General features: G+C 37.9%; 1 pseudogene; it reads right to left on the bottom strand.

The window, feature by feature from the left end:
- Positions 1–4,423: 4,423 nt before the first annotated feature.
- Positions 4,424–17,368, bottom strand: LOC136386486 (DNA repair-scaffolding protein-like; annotated as a pseudogene).
- Between the last annotated feature and the right edge of the window lie 1,255 nt (positions 17,369–18,623).

The raw sequence follows: 18,623 nt of genomic DNA on the forward strand, positions 1-18,623 counted from the left end.
TCACCTGGGAACCTCCAAGTCCACTATAAGTAACAGCTACTTTTAGATTGCTTTGTAGCTCATGCCATGTGGCCATTGGCAGAATACAAATAACAGTTAACCTTGGTTTGCACCTCCTAGGAAGCCCCAAAGTCAGTGCACCCAGTGGACAGCTTTAAACCATGTCAAAGCATCACCACCCAACCACTTCCATAAGTGACACACTCAAGGAGTAGACTCAGTGAGCACCAAAGCCCTGTTGGAATAAGTTCTGCATGGAGGTTGGTAGTCAGTAGTTGCAGCCAATCCTTGTAGCTGATAAACCTGGAGGTTCATACCTCTTATTGATGTGTCAATGACAATCAAGGCTCAACTACAATAGGAGGGTATATACAACCCTCATGGGGGGTGTTGGAGGAAAGCCAAAGCACCGAGTGACTTTCTGTTCCCATCCTGAGAAGGTGAAGGTAGGGCCAAGCATACATGACTGAAGGCAATCTCGTCCAGGGAAGGCCTCAAGGATGCGATGCTTGGTCCTGCTGAAGCTTTCTGCAGGTCAGGAATCAGACAGAAGATGGTGTGGTGTTATGTCTCAGAAAGGGCAAGAGCAATTTAATCAGATTTGCAAAACTAAATGATAAAATTATATACTGTATTCTGCTTGTTAGTTTCTCATGCATGATGTCATGTTTCTGCTTAATAAATTGTATAACTGATCTCTCTAAGGCACCTCAATCCTGGAGAGATTGGGGTCTTCCACTTGTAATATTGTTGCTGCCTCATTCCTTTGTGGCTCCTCTTCATGAGACCCTGAATACTAACAACAGGGGTGCACCTCAAGTGCCCAGCTTTGGCGATCAAGAAGGTTGTGCCACTGGGCCTTATAGAACACCTATTAAATTAGGTCATTCTACCAAGCCTGGGAGATGTCACAGCTCTAGCTAATACATAGAAACACAAGGAGGCTGCCAAAATGAGAAGACAAGGAAACATGTCCCAAATGAAAGAAAAGAACTAAACAAAATGGAGACAAGCAGCCTACTAGCTACAGAGTTCAAAACACTGGTTATAAGGATGCTCAATGAACTCAATGAAAACCTCAAGAGCACAAAAAAGGACCAGTCATAAATGAAGGGGTACATTAACTGAAAAGAAGAATAATTTACAAAGAATCAACAGTAGAGTAGATGAAAGTGAGAATCAAATTAGTGATTTGGAATATAAGGAAGGAAAAAGCACCCAATCAGCACAACAAAAAAATTTTAAGAAAAAATGAAGATGGTGTAAGGAAGTTGGGACAACTTCAAGCATACCAACATTTGCATTATGTGAGTTCTGGAAGGAGACAGAACAAGGGATTGAAAACTTATTGAAAAAATGACAGCCTGACCTGGAATACTGAAGGTGCTGGTGTGTAACCCTGGGCTTGCCTGGCCAAGTCACATATGGGAAGGAACTGTAAGATGATGCTTCTCCACTCCTCCCCTTGCCTTTCTCTCTCACACTCTCTCTAAAATCAATAATTAAAATATTAAAAAGAATACAATGGTCCTCATCTATCATGGGGGCTAGGTTCCAGAAGCCCCCACGATAGGTGAAAATCCATGAAGTAGTGACCTTATATTTATTTTATTATTTATATATATTTTAAGGCTTTATAATCCTCCCCATACTGTTATTAACCTTTCCCACACTCTTATAAATACTTCCTATGCTCTTAAACACTTTCTACACTCTAAAACCTACATAATTTTAACAACATATAAAATTATATATAGGTACTAACCAATGAATACTAAAAATATATATATTGTATTTTTCTGAAGCTGGAAATGGGGAGAGACAGTCAGACAGACTCCCGCATGCGCCCGACCGGGATCCACCCGGCACGCCCACCAGGGGGCGACGCTCTGCCCACCAGGGGGCGATGCTCTGCCCCTCCGGGGCGTCACTCTTTTGTGACCAGAGCCACTCTAGCGCCTGGGGCAGAGGCCGAGGAGCCATCCCCAGCGCCCGGGCCATATTTGCTCCATTGGAGCCTCGCTGCGGGAGGGGAAGAGAGAGACAGAGAGGAAGGAGAGGGGGAGGGGTGGAGAAGCAGATGGGTGCTTCTCCTGTGTGCCCTGGCCGAGAATCGAACCTGGGACTTCTGCACGCCAGGCCGATGCTCTACCACTGAGCCAACCGGCCAGGGCCAATACTAATATATTTTAATTAATATTTTTATATTGTTTTCAATTTTTTTAGTCTAGAAAAACTTTTATTTTACTACAACAATAATTAAAATAACAAGTACATAAAAATACCTATATACCGCAAAATCCCACAATATAGTGAAAAATCCGCAATACAAAATTATGCATACAATTTAAAAATCCATGATACAGTGAGACTGAGAAAAGTAAACTGTGATATGGTGAGAGACAACTGTCATAACATAAAACTTCCCAAACTTACTAAAGGAAATGCACATACAAGTCCATGAAAAATAGAGAGTCCCAAACAGGATGAATCCAAAGAGACCCACACCAAGACACATCATAATTAAAATGCAAAAGGTTAAAGACAAAGAGAGAATCTTAAAAGCAACATGGAGGAGAAGGAGTAGCTAGTTACCTACAAGGGTGTCAGCTGATTTCTCAGCAAAATCTTTGCAGGCCAGAAAAGAGTGACAAGAAATATTCAAAGTGATGAAAAGCAAGAACATGCAACCAAAATTAATCTATCTTGCAAAGCTATCATTTAGAATCAAAGGACAGATGAAGAGCTTCCCAGACAACAAAAAGTTGAAGGAATTTACCACCACTAAACCAGTAGTATGTGAAATGTTAAAGTGTCTTCTTTAAGAAGAAGAAGAAAAAAGATTTAAAAAGTATGAAGCATAAAGTGACAATAAATACATATCTATCAACAATTGAACCTAAAAAGCAAAATAAATGAAGTAGAACAGAAAATGATACAGAGAATATCTTAACAGCTGCCAGATGGGATGGGGCTTGAGAGAGGGATGGTGGAAAAAGTTGAAGGGATTAAGAAGCACAAATTGGTTGTTTCAGAATATTCATGGGGATGTAAAGTACAGCATAAGGAATATAGTCAATATTCTATTGTAATAACTATGCATGGTGTTGGATGGGTGGGAGATTTATCAGGATGATCACTTATTAAGCTATGGAATATCCAAACATTGGGGTGTACACCTGAAACTAAAATAATAATGTATGTCAACTGTAATTTAAACATAAAAAAGTTAAAAATAAAGTATGATAGTCATTTCAAAGCAATTAACTTGCTCAGTTGAGTTACAAACCAAACTTGCTGCTTTTTACAAAGAACTCCATTTTTATTTGAAAGAAAGAGTTATTGACAAATTATTATTTAGACATAAGTATTTGGCATATTTTTTCTTTTTTTTTTTCAAGCTTATGTAAGGTTCATTAACAGTTATGTTCATAAGTTTGCAGGAAGGTAATAAAAATATATGTAACTGTAGAAAAAATGTATTTTTTTTCAGAGACAGAGAGAGAGAGTCAGAGAGAGGGATAGATAGGGACAGACAGACAGGAACGGAGAGAGATGAGAAGCATCAATCATTAGTTTTTTGTTGTGACACCTTAGTTGTTCATTGATTGCTTTCTGATATGTGCCTTGACCATGGGGCTATATCAAACTGAGTAACCCCTTGCTCAAGCCAGCGACCTTGGGTCCAAGCTGGTGAGCTTTGCTCAAACCAGATGAGCCCACACTCAAGCTGGCGACCTCAGGGTCTCGAACCTGGGTCCTCCACATTCCAGTCCGATGCTTTATCCACTGTGCCACCACCTGGTCAGGTGAAAAAAAGTATTTTGATTTATAGTTTACAAAACCATTTTAGTAACATGTGCCCCAGAAAAATCTTTAGTTCAATCTTTTTTTTCTTTTCTTTTTAAATTAATTTTAATGGCGTGACATTGATAAATCAGGGTACATATGTTCAGAGAAAACAGCTCTAGGTTATTTTGACATTTGCTTATGCTGCATTCCCATCACCCAAAGTCCAATTGTCTTCCGTCACCTTCTAACTGGTTTTCTTTGTGCCCCTCCCCTCTCCCAACCTCCTCCCTCTCCTCCCCCCCACCCCGTAACCCCCACACTCTTGTCCATGTCTCTGAGTCTCATTTTTATGTCCCACCAAGTTCAATCTTAATATTACAAAATATATTCACTTTGCTCATAGTTAACAAATAACTACCAAAAACCACCACCAGCACCCCTGCAGACACATTACAAAATTCATAGATTCCTATGACAACGATGATGATTTTTAGAAGCTTTTTCTGCACTCAGAAGTTCAATTTCCTCCAATCCAACACTGCTAGTTGTATGAGTGGTTATGGGCTGGATAAAGCAATTTAACGACCCCACCTTCTTTTCGATGACACTCTTCAATTCATAACTTCCATCCTCACAGGCAGCAATGAACCTTAGGAATGAAGTGATACTGCTCTGTACCAGCTTGAACGCTGCATATGGAGTTGACCTGAGTGATGGAAACTAGTTCATCGAGCTTCACAGGGCCAGTGAGTTCACAGGAGTGAGTAATGGAGGCCACATCCAAAATGGGCTTTGGAAGCAAGAGGAAAGTTTGCTCAACACAAACAATCCAACTCTGGACTCAGAGAGCATCTCTGAATAAGAAGCTGTGAGGGGAAGCCTTGCTGAGCACTTCCAGAACTTCCTGGTCCAGAACACATGAGGTCACACAGACTGGCAAGGTTTTGGGGAAGCAGAGTTATTTTCATCCTGCTTTTTCAGGGTAACATCAGTCACCATCAGCCAAATCTCCCTCTGCTCCACAAGAAGCAAACTCTTTAGCTGGAGAATTTCTCTTAAGAAAGGGGGAATTGGAGGCTGTTAAAGCTTAGAAATAGGGTCTTCTTCAATTATATCAACTTGGCCCATATACGGATGAGCAGGGAGGATGTAACAGAAGCTCTTCACAGGTCTGGCAATGGCCAGGTGCTTTTAGAGGCATCACTGGAGGCCACATAGTATCAATTAAACTTGAAAGACCTGCTGTCCAATGTAGTGGCAGAAACACCCATAATTGCAAGCAAAATCTATTAGCCCATATTTCTTGATATAAACATTTTTTTAATTTAAAAATGTCTCCATATATATGGTAAATTCTGTCCCCTACTAAAAGAAATGATATTTGTCTTTCAATCTGTCAAGCTTAGCTAGAAAGTTCACGTGTCTCTTTTTTATAATCCTATGTTGATATGATATGAAATTCAGGATGCAAAAATCAATTTAATAAGCATTATTAAATAATTTCACAAATATGCAGATTCTTGGATAAATGGTTTTAATTATAGATGGACATTTAGTGTGGGGAGATGAATACTGTGTATACACCAAAGAACTTAACAGAAGATGTGTTTGCACTGATTTCTGGTAACCAACTTGTTTTCTGTGAATCTTTAAAAAACCGAATTCCAAATCTTCCAGCTCCTGGAGAAGGCTTTTCTCCTTTTGAATTTTCTTGAACTTATTTTTTTAAGCTGTTTTTCATTTGTATTTTATTATTTCAATTGTTTGCTCTCCATTTCTTCCTTAGGTTCTTGATTTTTTTTTATTTTTTTTTCTGTCTAGCTCAGGTTCTCCAGAAGTTGACTGAGAGATAGTATTTTGTGCTGAGCTCTGTGGGACAGGAGTAGGTGCCAAATCTGTACTCTGTCAATTCTTGCTTCCTGCTTTGCAGCTTTCTTAGCCTCATGCTTCCTTTAATTTTTTAAATATTTATTTTTATTTAGGCAAATTTAACAGGGTGACATTGGTCAACTAGAGTACATAGATTTAGAGAAAACATCTCCACATCATTTGGACAGTTGATTATACTGTATACCCATCGCCCAAAGTCAAATCATCCTCCATCACCTTATATGTGTTTCTGTTTATGCGCCTCCCTTCCCCTCCATCTGGTAACCACTGCACTCTGATCTATGTCCATGAGTATCAATTTTGTGTCCCACCTATGTATGGAATCATATAGCTCTTAGCTCTTTCTGATTTACTTATTTCACTAAGTATAATGTTATCAAGGTCCATTCATGTTGTTGTAAATGATGCTATGTCATCATTTCTTATGGCTGAGTAGTATTCCATAGTATATATGTACCACATCTTCTTTATCCAATCCTTTATTAAAGGGCATTTTGGTTGTTTCAGTTGTTCCCATGTCTTGGCTACCATGAACAATGCTGTGATGAACATAGGAGTGCATGTGTCCTTATGTACCAATGTTTTTGAGTTTTTGGGGTATATACCCAGTAGAGGGATTGCTGGGTCATATGGTAGTTCTATTCTTAATTTTTTGAGAAACCACCATACTTTATTCGATAATGGTTGTACTACTTTACATTCCCACTAGCAGTGAATGAGGGTTCCTTTTTCTCCACAGCCTCTCCAACGCTTGTTATTACCTGTCTTGTTGATAATAGCCAGTCTAATAGGTATGAGGTGGTATCTCATTGTAGGTTTTTTTTAGATTTTATTTATTCATTTTTTAGAGAGAAAGGAGAGAGAGAGCAAGAGCGAGAACGAGAAAGAGAGAGAGAGAGAGAGAGAGAGAGAGAGAGAGAGAAGGGGGGAGGAGCAGGAAACATCAACTCCCATGTGTGCCTTGACCAGGCAAGCCCAGGGCTTTGAACCTCATTGTAGTTTTGATTTGTATTTCTCTAATAGTTAGTGAAGATAAACATCTTTTCATATATCTGTTGGCCATTTGTATTTCTTTCTGGGAGAAGTGTCTATTCATGTCCTCTTCTCATTTTTTTTTTTGGATTGTTTGCTTGTTTGTTGTTGAGTTTTGTAAGTTCTTACTATATTTTGGATATTAGGCCCTTATCTGTGCTGTTGTTTGAAAATATCATCTTCCATTTAGTTGGCTGTCTGTTTGTTTTGTTGTCAGTTTCTTTTGCTGTGCAGAAGCTTCTTAATTTGATGTAGTCTCATTCATTTATCTTTGACTTTACTTCCTTTATCTTTGGGGCCAAATTCATAAAATGTTCTTCATGACTAAGGTCCATGAGTTTAGTACTTATGTTTTCTTCTATGTACTTTATTGTTTCAGATCTTATATTTAGGTCTTTGACCCATTTTGAATTAATTTTTGTGCAAAGAGACAAAATGTAGTCAAGTTTCATTCTTTTGCATGTGGCTTTCCAATTTTCCCAGCACCATTTATTAAAGAGGCTTTCTTTTCTCCATTGTGTGTTTTTGGCTCCTTTATCAAAGGTGATTTGACCATATATATGTGGTTTTATTTCTGGACTCTTGGATTCTGTTTCACTGGCCTGTGTGTCTATTTTTCTCCCAATACCATGCTGTTTTGATTATCATGGCTCTGTAGTATAATTTAAGTCAGGTATTGTAATGCTTCCAGCTCCCCCCCCCCCCGCTTAGGATTACTTTAGTTATTCAGAACTTTTTACATTTCCGTATAAACCTGATGATTTTTTTGTTCCATTTCTTTAAAAAATGACTGTAATTTTGATAAGAATTGCATTAAATTTGTATATTGCTTTGGGTAATATGGCCATTTTAACTATATTTATTCTTCCTATCCAAGAACAAGAAATTTTTTTCCATTTTATTGTGTCTTTTTTTAATTTCCTTTAATAATGCTTTGTAGTTTTCATCATAGAGGTCCTTTACAGTCTTTGCTATGTTTATTCCTAGGTTTTTTGTTGTTGTTGCTACTCTAAAAGGGATTATTATTTTGAGTTCATTTTCCGAAGTTTCGTTGTTAGCATATAAGAAAGCAATAGACACCTGTATATTAATTTTCTATCCTGCAACTTTACCATATTAGTTTATTGTTTCTAATAACCTTTCTGTGGAGTCTTTGGGGTTTTCTCTATACAGGATTATGCCATCTGCAAAAAATAAAACTTTTAGTTCTTCTTTCCCAATGTGAATGCCTTTTATTTCTTTCTGTTGTCTGATTGCTCTAGCTAGAGCTTCCAGCCCTATGCTGAATAGAAGTGGAGAGAGTGAGCAGCCTTATCTTGTTTCTGATTTTAGGGGAAAAGTTTTCAGTTTTTTAGCATTTAATATGATGTTATCTGATGGTTTGTCATAAATGTTCTTTATTATGTTGAGATATTTTCCTTCTATACTCATTATGTTGAGTGTTTTAAACATAAAAAGGATGTTGTGCTTTATCAAATGCCTGTTCTGCATCTATTCATAGGATCATATGGTTTTATTTCTTTGTTTTGTTGATATCGTGTATTACGTTAATTGTTTTACGTATGTTGAACCATCCTTGTGTTTCTGGGAGAATCCCACTTGATCATGATGTATTATTTTTTAATGTGTTGTATTCGATTTGCTAGTATTTTGTTTAGGATTTTTGTATCTGTATTCATTAGAGATATTGGTCTGTAGTTTTCTTTTTTTGTGCTGTCCTTGCCAGGTTTTGGTATGAGGGTTATGTTGGCCTCATAAAATGTGTTGGAAGTATTGCTTCTTCTTCAATTTTTTGAAAGACTTTGAGAAGAATAGGAACCAAACCTTCTTTGAATGTTTAGTAGAAATCACTAGTATATCCATCTGTCTCTGGACTTTTATTTTTGGGGATGTTTTTGACAGTTGTTTCTATTTCTTCCCTGCTTATGGGTTTATTTAGGCTTTGTAATTCTTCATGATTCAGTCTAGGAAGATTGTATTGTTCTTGGAACTTATCCATTTCTTCTAGAGTGTTGAATTTGGTGGTATATAGTTTTTCATAGTATTCTACAATAGTCCTTTGTATATCTATAATATCTGTGGTAATTCCTCCTCTTTAATTTCAGATTTTGTTTATATGAGTCTTTTCTCTTTTTTTCTTAGTGAATCTTGTCAGGGGTTTGTCAATTTTGTTGAGTTTTTCAAAGAACCCACTCTTCATTGTATTGATTTTTTCTATAGTTTTTTTGTTTTCTATTTCATTTGTTTCTACTCTAATTTTTATTATTTCCTTTCTTCTGCTGGTTTTGGGTTGCTTTTGTTCTTCTTTTCCTAGTTCTTTAAGATGTGATGTTCAGTTCTTTATTTGGGCTCTCTTCGGTTTGTTCATATAAGCCTGTAATGGTATGAACTTCCCTCTTATTACTGCTTTTGCTGCATCACAGAGATTCTGATATGTCATGTTGTCATTTTCGTTTGTCTGTATATATTTTTTAATCTCTGCTTTTATTTCTTCTTTGACCCAGTCATTTTTAGAAGTATGTTGTTTAACTTACACATTTTTGTGGGTTTGTTTACTTCTTTTTTTTGCAGTTGAATTCTAGTTTCAAAGCCTTATGGTCATAGAATATGCTTGGTATAATTTCAATTTTTCTGAATTTGTTGATGTTAGTTTTGTGGTCCAGCATGTGGTCCATTCTTGAGAATGTTTTATATACACTAAAGAAAAATGTATACTCTGACATTCTGGGATGAAATGTCCTGTAGATGTCTATTATCTCTAGTTGTTCTAGTGTTTCACTTAAGGCCAATATTTCTTTATTGATTTTCTGTTTGGATGAACCATCTAAAGACAACAATGGTGCATTGAGATCTCCAAGTATGATTGTATTTTTGTCAGTTTGTATTTTTAGATCAATTAGTAGATGTCTTATATATTTTGGTGCTCCCTGGTTTGGTGCATATATATTAAGAAGTGTTATGTCTTCTTGATTCAATGTCCCCTTTATCATTATATAGTGACCATCTTTGTCTTTGATTACCTTTGCTGTCTTGTAGTCAGCATTGTTAGATATGAGTATGATGACACCTGCCTTTCTTTGGATGTTATTCGCTTGGAGAATAATTTTCCAACCTTTCACTTTGAACCTATTTTTATCCTTATAGCTTACATGTGTCTCTTGAAGGCAGCATACAGTTGGGTTTTTCTTCTTGATCCAATCTGCTACTCTGTGCCTCTTTATTGGTGAGTTCAATCCATTTACATTTAGTGTAATTATTGACACTTGAAGATTTCTTATTGCCATTTTATATACTACTTTCTGATAGCTCTGTGTCTTTTTTATTTCTTCTTTTTTGTTTTTCTGTCATTTGTTTTTGTTTGGTGGAATTCCATACTTCTATCTTCTGTTTCTTCTTCTTTTTTTTAAGCTATGTGTTTCAGTAGTGGCATTTTCAGGGGTGGTTACCATTAGCTTATTAAAAGAAAAATTATCATATTGATTAGAGTTCATTATCTCATAAGTGCTTCTGCACTCCATCCTCCTTTGCCACTGCTGATCTTTATCCTCTCCCCTTTAATGTTATTGTTGTCACAGATTATTCTTGTTTTTATTGTGGTCTTGTTGAAGATTTTACTTGTAATTTTGTTTTGTTCTTTGTATCTGGTCAAATAACTTACTTTAGTATTTCCCGTAGTGGGGGTTTTCTGATGATAAATTTCCTCAGTTTCTCTATTTCTGTAAATGTTTTTATTTCCCCCTCATATTTGAAGGATAGTTTTGACAGATATAGTATTCTTGGCTGGTAGTTCTTTTCCTTCAATACTTTAAATGTTGGCGTCCACTCTCTTCTGGCTTGTAGAGTTTCTGCTGAGAAATCCTATGATAATCTAATGGGCCTTCCTTTATATGTTATATTTTTATTTTCCCTAGCTGCCTTGAGGATTTTTTCTGTTATTGACTTGTGATAATTTCATTACGATGTGCCTTGGAGTAGGTCTGTTTGGGTTGGGGCAACTCGATGTTCTGTTTGCTTCTTGGATTCAAGGCTCTAACTTTTTCCACAGGCTTGGGAAGTTGTCATCCATCATCTGTTTTAATATGTTTTCCATTCCCTTTTCCCTCTCTTCTTCTTCTAATATACCCATTATTCTTATATTGCTCTTTCTGATGAAGTCAGACAATTCTTGCTGGGCTTTCTCATTTTTTTTTGTATTTTTCCAAAGCCAGAAATGGGGAGGCAGTCAGACAGACTCCCGCATGCGCCTGACCGGGATCCACCCGGCACGCTTACCAGGGGGTGATGCTCTGCCCATCCAGGGCGTCGCTCTGTTGCAACCAGAGCCACTCTAGCACCTGAAGCAGAGGCCACAGAGCCATCCTCAGCGCCCAGGCCATCTTTGCTCCAATGGAGCCTTGGCTGCGAGAGGGGAAGAGAGAGACAGAGAGAAAGGAGAGGGGGAGGGGTGGAGAAGCAGATGGGCGCTTCTCCTGTGTGCCTTGGCCGGGAATCGAACCCGGGACTCCTGCATGCCAGGCCGACGCTCTACCACTGAGCCAACCGGCCAGGGCTTTTTTTTTTAAATTTGTGAGTCTCTCTCTTCTTCTCTCTGTAGTATCTCTAGTTGCCTGTCCTCAATGTCACTAATTCTCTCTTCTGCCTTCCCTGTTCTATTAGCTAAGCTTGTTACCTCATTTTTCAGTTAATGTATTGGTGTATTCATCTGTGTTTGGTTCCTTTTTATAGTTTCAATTTCCTTAGTGAAGTACTCTTTTTAGTTCATTAAGTTGTTTTTGGAGATCACTAAATTGCCTTTCAATGTTTTCTTGTATCTTATTGAGTACTTTTAGAACTTCAGTTTTGAAGTCGTTTAGCTCTGTGGTTTCCATGTAATTGAGATTTTTGGGGGGGAGATTTTTCATTATCTATCTGAGCTACGTCTCTGTCTTGTATATCCATATTTGATTTCTTTTTTCTTGATGGCATTTGATAGTGGTATTGTTAATAATAGTAACAATAGATAACTTTGTCTATCTGGTGTGTGTATATTTCAAGTTTATCTGAGGTTTTTTCTTTGTGTATAGTTGTAGAATTTGTTGAAATTTCAAGGGGAGTGATCAGGAGTATCTCTCACACCGCTATTTCTCTGACATCACTCTGCTAGCATATTTTTTTTTCATAAATGAAAGAAGTGAGCTTGTACCTAAAAAGAGCAATATTTGTTCTCAACAGCTGTCACCTGTTACAAGTGTTTCTGACATATCAAGAAGAATCAGGATGAAAATCAAAAAGTGTACATTAGATGTAGAAACATGAAGGTCTTATCAACATTCTCAAAAGATTTCAGTAAATGGTGGGTGTGGAATAAAGATAAAAGTAAACCAATAGATGAGTGGAAAGTAAAAAAAATGGAAGCAGTAAGAATTGACAACTCTCTGGAGAAGTTTTGCAATTAAGTGGAAAAATGATAACTGGAAGGAGAATTGAAGTCAAGGAAACTGTTCTAAAGATTTGAAAGTCTTGAGCATGTATAAATAATGATGGGATAGAGAAAACAGAGGCAGTGACTATAGGTACAGAGAGAGTAAATAGTGGGCAAGATTTAGGAGAAGATGTTGGGATTTAGATCTTAGTTTATGATAGTGGTGGTGGTGGTAGCGGCAGTGGGGTGGTGTATGTTTGTGTGTTGGCTGGGTAGATGTAGTAGAAATTTTGAAGAAGATGGAAAAAGTATAAAATTGTCATTGCAGAAAGTGAGAAAACAAATAGTCCAGAGAAACAAAATAGTCCTGTCAGGTATTGTTGATCTCATCTATTCCCATTACATCTACCATTTTATCTTTAGTCTCTGCATTTCCTCTTACATCCAGGATCACATATCTAATTGACCATTGGATATCTTCACTTGGGTATCATACAAGAATTTTAGTCACCATATCCAAAATCAAACTCAAGCTTTCTCCCAAACCAGGTCTACTACTCGTGTTTCTTATTCCAGTGAATGATACCATCCTCCATCTTTAAAAAAAAATATTTTAGAGATAAAAAAGAACAGCAAGAGAAAAAAAATTGAGTTGTTGCCCCACTTATTTTTGCATTCATTGGTTGAGTTCTTGTATGTGCCATGACCAGGGATGAAACCCACAATCTTGGCATATCAGAACACTTTAACCAACTGAGCCACCTAGCCAGGGCCACCATCCTCCATCTTGCTACAGAAAAGAGAATTTTAAGAGTCACACTTGTTTTATCCATTGTCCTCACCCTTTCTATTCCATCTATCACCAAATATTATTGATTTGATTTCCTTAACATATCTTAAATCTATGCACATCACCCATTATCCTACTACTACCATAATTCAGACCAGTATGATCTTGCATCTGGACTACTGCCATATCCTTCTACCTGTATCTCTTACCTTTTTATTCATTTTTCCGTAGGCAGAGTGATATTTTTCTAAGGCAAATATCATGTCACACCTCTGTTTAAAACCCATCAATAGCTATTCATTGCCTGCAGGATAAAGAATAAAACAATAACTCTTCTTCTTCTATTCCACTTCCACCTTCTGTCAAACAGCTCATATTTCCAATCTCCTCATCTTTTCCTACGTTTTTCCCTCACAACACTTTTCTCCTTCTAACAGTCTATAAACTTTATGAAAACTGTCATTTATTCTGTCTCCCCTCCTTTAAAATGAGATCCCCTCCATGAGGCAATGCATCTTTGTTTTATGCACAGATATGGGCTGAACTGTGGCCTCCCAAAAATTTGTATGTTGAAGTCCTAACCTCCAGTACCACAAAAGATGATTATATTTGGAGAGAGGGCCTTTGAAGGGGCAATTAAATTATAAAATAAGGTCATGTAGGTGGACCCTAATTCAATATGACTGGCACCCTTATAAGATGAGGAAACTAGGACAGAGACACACACAGAGGGAAGACCATGTGAAGACACAAGACAGTCATCTACAAACCAAGGAGGGAAGCCTCAGAAGGAACCAACCCTGCTGACATCTTGACTTCCAACTTCTAGCAAATGTGAGAAATTAAATGTATGCTGTTTAAGCCCCCCCAGTCTGTGGTATTTTGTTATGGTAGCCCTAGCAATGAATACAATCTAGAACAACTCCTGACACATACTAAGCATTCAGCAAATACTAACTAACAGAATAGGTGAATGTGAAGCCCTGCATGCTCTGGCTTCTTTCCTTTCTTATATCATCTGCTACTTTTTCTTATGAACTCTCAACTCATTCAAGTAAGACTTTACTGTATTATTCAAACATGTCATACCTTGCCCCTATCAGAAAATTTGTACATTGTCCTCTCTACCTGTAGTGTTCTTGGTTTCCAACCCATTAACCCTCCCCCCACATCAGCATCACAATTTCCCACTGCTCATTCTTCAGGTCTCAAATTCAAGTAAAAAATACTTTTTACCCTGGTCAGTAGCTTATTTGGTTAGAGCATCATTCCAATAAGACAAGTTATGGGTTTAATTCTCTGGTCAGGGCACATACATGGATCAACCAATGAAGGCATAAATAGGTGGAACAACAAATCAAGGTCTATCTGTCTGTCTCTCTCCCTTCCTCTTTCTCTAAAATCAATCAAGAAACAAAAGATAACTTTCAAACAGATTAAAATTTAATAGATCTACAATAATCTGCAATTATTTAAAGTGTACACTGTGGTAAGTTTCAACATAAGTATACATCCATGAAATCATCACCAAAATCAAGATAATAAACATATAAATCACCCCCCCCCGAATTTTCTCATGAGCCTGTTTAATCCTTGTCTCCTCTCCTTATCCTACTCTGCAATTAACCCTTGATGAAATTTTTTTCACTAAAGATTAGTTTACATTTTTTAAACCCCTTCATTGAGGTATAATTGACATGTAAAAAAGCTGTACATATTTAACATATATAGTTTGAATTTTTAGCATTTTTCATAAATGGAATCATATAGTACAGGGGGTCTTTGGTTTTTGACAGTCTCGACATATGATGTTTTGAATTAACGACACTCACTCTCAAAGAAATTTAAGATATTGAGACATGAGTGTTTCGGCTTACACTGTTAGCATTGTACATATGGACTATGTGGATGAACTAATTTGATTGCATGCGGGTATGAGTGAGGGAGTTGGCATCCCCCAGTACGCTTACCTACACCATTTTAGACTGAAAAGGGCAAGTGTTCCATTTGTGTTGCTTTGTTTGGTAACTTTTTTGGCCCTTATTATGGCTCCTAAACTGTATTAGGATAGGTAAGTGACTTAGTCTGGGGTGTGTTTCGACTTAAGTCACTGTCATAGGAATGAAACTGTGTTGTAAACCGAGGACTGGCTATACATCCTTTTTATTTTTGTCTGGCTTCTTTAATTCAGAATAATGATCTTGAGATTAATCTATGGTGTTGTATGGGTTGATAGTTCATTTCTTTTCTTAAGTAGCATTCCATTGTATAGATGAACCAAAGTTTGCTTTATTTATTCACCACTTGATGGAGACTTGGGCTGTTTATACTTTGCAGCTATTACAAATAAAGCTGCTATGAGCATTTGTGTCAAAGCAACTTTAATTTTATTATTTTTTCCGGGAAATATTTTCTGTCTTCTGGATTAAGTTATGTTCTCCTGTTCTGCTCTGTCATGTATTCATTTCTTTTTTCTCTGTAAGTGTGTTTTTGCTTAGGGCAAATCTTGTGTTAGTTGGGAAGATTGATTTTTGATAAATCACTCCAGAAAGAGTGAGAAGCACAGTGAGACAAGCATAATGAATTTTTCTCTTGAGTAGGATGGAGATAAGGGGAAAGAAAAACAAAACCTTTCGATTTGTGTTATAATTTGACAAATACATGTTATTTGAACAATTTCTAGTGTATCAGGCTTTTCTTTTGAGAATTGGTAAGAGATAACATCAATTTAACTACATTTTCTTTTTAAATCAAAAGGATCTAGTGGTGTAATTTCTGCTTTTTATGGGTCCTACCTTTTATGTAACTTTCCTATATCCTTTATCCAAATACCCACTAGCTAAGATCTTCTACTCAAACTGTTCTCCTTTTATTCTCTCCCCTGAAACAAATAAACCCCATTTCTTTTCATTATTCTAATTTCTTCCTCTCCAAGCACTTTTTCCTCCTCCATTACTGGCTGCTAGATTTGATCCAGCAGCTCAGAAGCTTCCAACTTAATGAAGGTGAGAGACGCACCCAGTAGCCTGGCTCAAGTTCCAGGCATACAGAGTCTTGTTTCCAACCCTGCCAATCCTAAAAATATATCAAGCATTGGCAGGTGGTTAGGCTATTTTCAACTTTAGGGGCCTCAGGAATCAAAGGATTCATGCCAGCTCAGGAAGCAAAAGAGTAAGCCCTTTTTGGAGGACTTCAGATAAAAACAGCTGTCTTGTGGCATGAGTACAACTGATTCTTAATTTTCTATTTATTTACATTGCCAGTTGTTTCCCTTTTTAGGCTCAATCATATTTTCAATTTCTACTCTAAAACGTGAACCTGAGACAGCATGCACAGGTATTGGAAGGCTAAGGTGAGAAGCCAGGGAAATATTTTTTCCATCTTGCCCAACTCCCTTTAGTTCTCAGGTTACAGAAGAGCTCTGAAGTTTCCCTACAGTTTTGGACTTAAGCATCTGCATGTCTAGAAAGTGGGTCATGATGCCTGTTTCTGCTGGCAAAATTAAAGGACTATTATTATCATCCCCATTTTATACAAGAGGAAACCTTAGGAACAGAAATGTTAAATAACTTGTCCAACTAGAAAGTGGTAACTAGAAAGGGACAAAGCCAGGTACAGGATACAAACTCATCTGTAGGACTCCAAAGCTTATGTTCTTAATCACTAGTGTTTACAAAACTGCAGTTCTCAAATTGTCTCTCAGAGCTTTCTTAAGTGGATGACCACTTTATGACCACATACTGATATGTAATTTCAACATCAGAATCTGCATTTCTATTTAAAGTCATATTAGTACAAAGAGCAATGTTTTGATTGTTTTGAATCCAAAAGAAAAGAACAGAGGTGGACCTAATACATAAATAATATACGTACTCCAAATTAAGGCAACTAATACCATAATTTAATCAGAGGATGTGTTTTAATAAATCATATACCAATATTGGGGAAAATTTTATATTTTCAGCAAAACAACATCATCCATCATATTAAATTGTTACTGATTGAGTTTTATTTATTTTGTAGTTTTGTTTGCATTTAATATGCATAATCAATCTGGTTTTATATTTGTTTAACTACTATAAACGTGAGGAATTTATGTCTCGTTTTATGTTAGCATATATCGGAGTAATACTATAATAAAAGATCAACACTGACTGTCTGAAGGACTTATTTTTCAAATATAAAGTGTCTATACATTGCTCATATGTGAGAAATGGTTGTACAGGGATTGAGGATAATATAATATTATTTTTGAAGATAATATAACTGTGAAGAGCTTCATGACTGTCTAGGGATAAATGTTACTGAAATTTGTTTTTTGCCTGACTGATGGTGGTGCCGTGGATAGAACGCTTACCTGGGGTGCTGAGGTCACAGGTTTGAAACTCCGAGGTCACTAGCTTGGGTGCAGATTTGCCAGCTTGGGTGTGGGGTGGCCGGCTTGAGTGCAGAATCATCAACATGATCCCCAGGTTGCTGGCTTTAGTCCAGGGGTCCCCAAACTACGGCCCGCGGGCTGCATGTGGCCCCCTGAGGCTATTTATCTGGCCCCTGCTGCACTTCCGGAAGGGGAACCTCTTTCATTGGTGGTCAGTGAGAGTACTGTATGTGGCGTCGCTCACGTATAGTACTACTCCCGGTGACGCAGGACGCATGCATCACGGCTCCGGAAGTGCATCATATGACGCACATCCAATCTGTGGCTGCAGTGCCCCACATTGAAATACTGGACAGTTTGTTGATTTAAATTTACTTGTTCTTTATTTTAAATATTGTATTTGTTCCCGTTTTGTTTTTTTACTTTAAAATAAGATATGTGCAGTGTGCATAGGGATTTTTTTTTTTTTTTGCATTTTTCTGAAGCTGGAAACTGGGAGAGACAGTCAGACAGACTCCCACATGCGCCCGACCGGGATCCACCCGGCACGCCCACCAGGGGCTACGCTCTGCCCACCAGGGGGCGATGCTCTGCCCATCCTGGGCATCGCCATGTTGCAACCAGAGCCACTCTAGCGCCTGAGGCAGAGGCCACAGAGCCATCTCCAGCGCCCGGGCCATCTTTGCTCCAATGGAGCCTTGGCTACGGGAGGGGAAGAGAGAGACAGAGAGGAAGGCGCAGTGGAGGGGTGGAGAAGCAAATGGGCGCTTCTCCTGTGTGCCCTGGCCGGGAATCGAACCCGGGTCCTCCGCACGCTAGGCCGACGCTCTACCTCTGAGCCAACCAGCCAGGGCTGCATAGGGATTTGTTCATAGTTTTGTGGTTTTTTTTATAGTCCGGCCCTCCAATGGTCTGAGGGACAGTGAACTGGCCCCCTGTGTAAAAAGTTTGGGGACCCCTGCTTTAGTCCAAAGGTTGCTGGTTTGAAGCCTAAGGTCTCTGTCTTGAGCCTAAGGTTACTGACTTGAGCAAGGGGTCACTAACCAACTTGATCCCCTCGGTCAAGGCACATATGAGAAGCAACCCATGAGCAACTAAGGTGACAAAACTACGAGTTGATGTTTTCTATCTCCCTCTCTCCACTCTTTCTCTCTCTCTCCCTTCCTGTCTGTCTCTCTGCCTCTCTCTCTCTCTCTCTCTCTCTCTCTCTCTAAAAAAGGTAATTTGGTTTCTGTTGCTGTTATTATCTTAGAGATATCTCAAGAGTACAAAGTGACCTCTCTTCAATCACTGGTGCATGTAAGCAATAAAGCTACAGTTTTTTGGTATCTCTTGACTGT

This window comes from Saccopteryx leptura, chromosome X (assembly GCF_036850995.1).
Source record: "Saccopteryx leptura isolate mSacLep1 chromosome X, mSacLep1_pri_phased_curated, whole genome shotgun sequence".
Taxonomy (NCBI): Eukaryota; Metazoa; Chordata; class Mammalia; order Chiroptera; family Emballonuridae; genus Saccopteryx; species Saccopteryx leptura.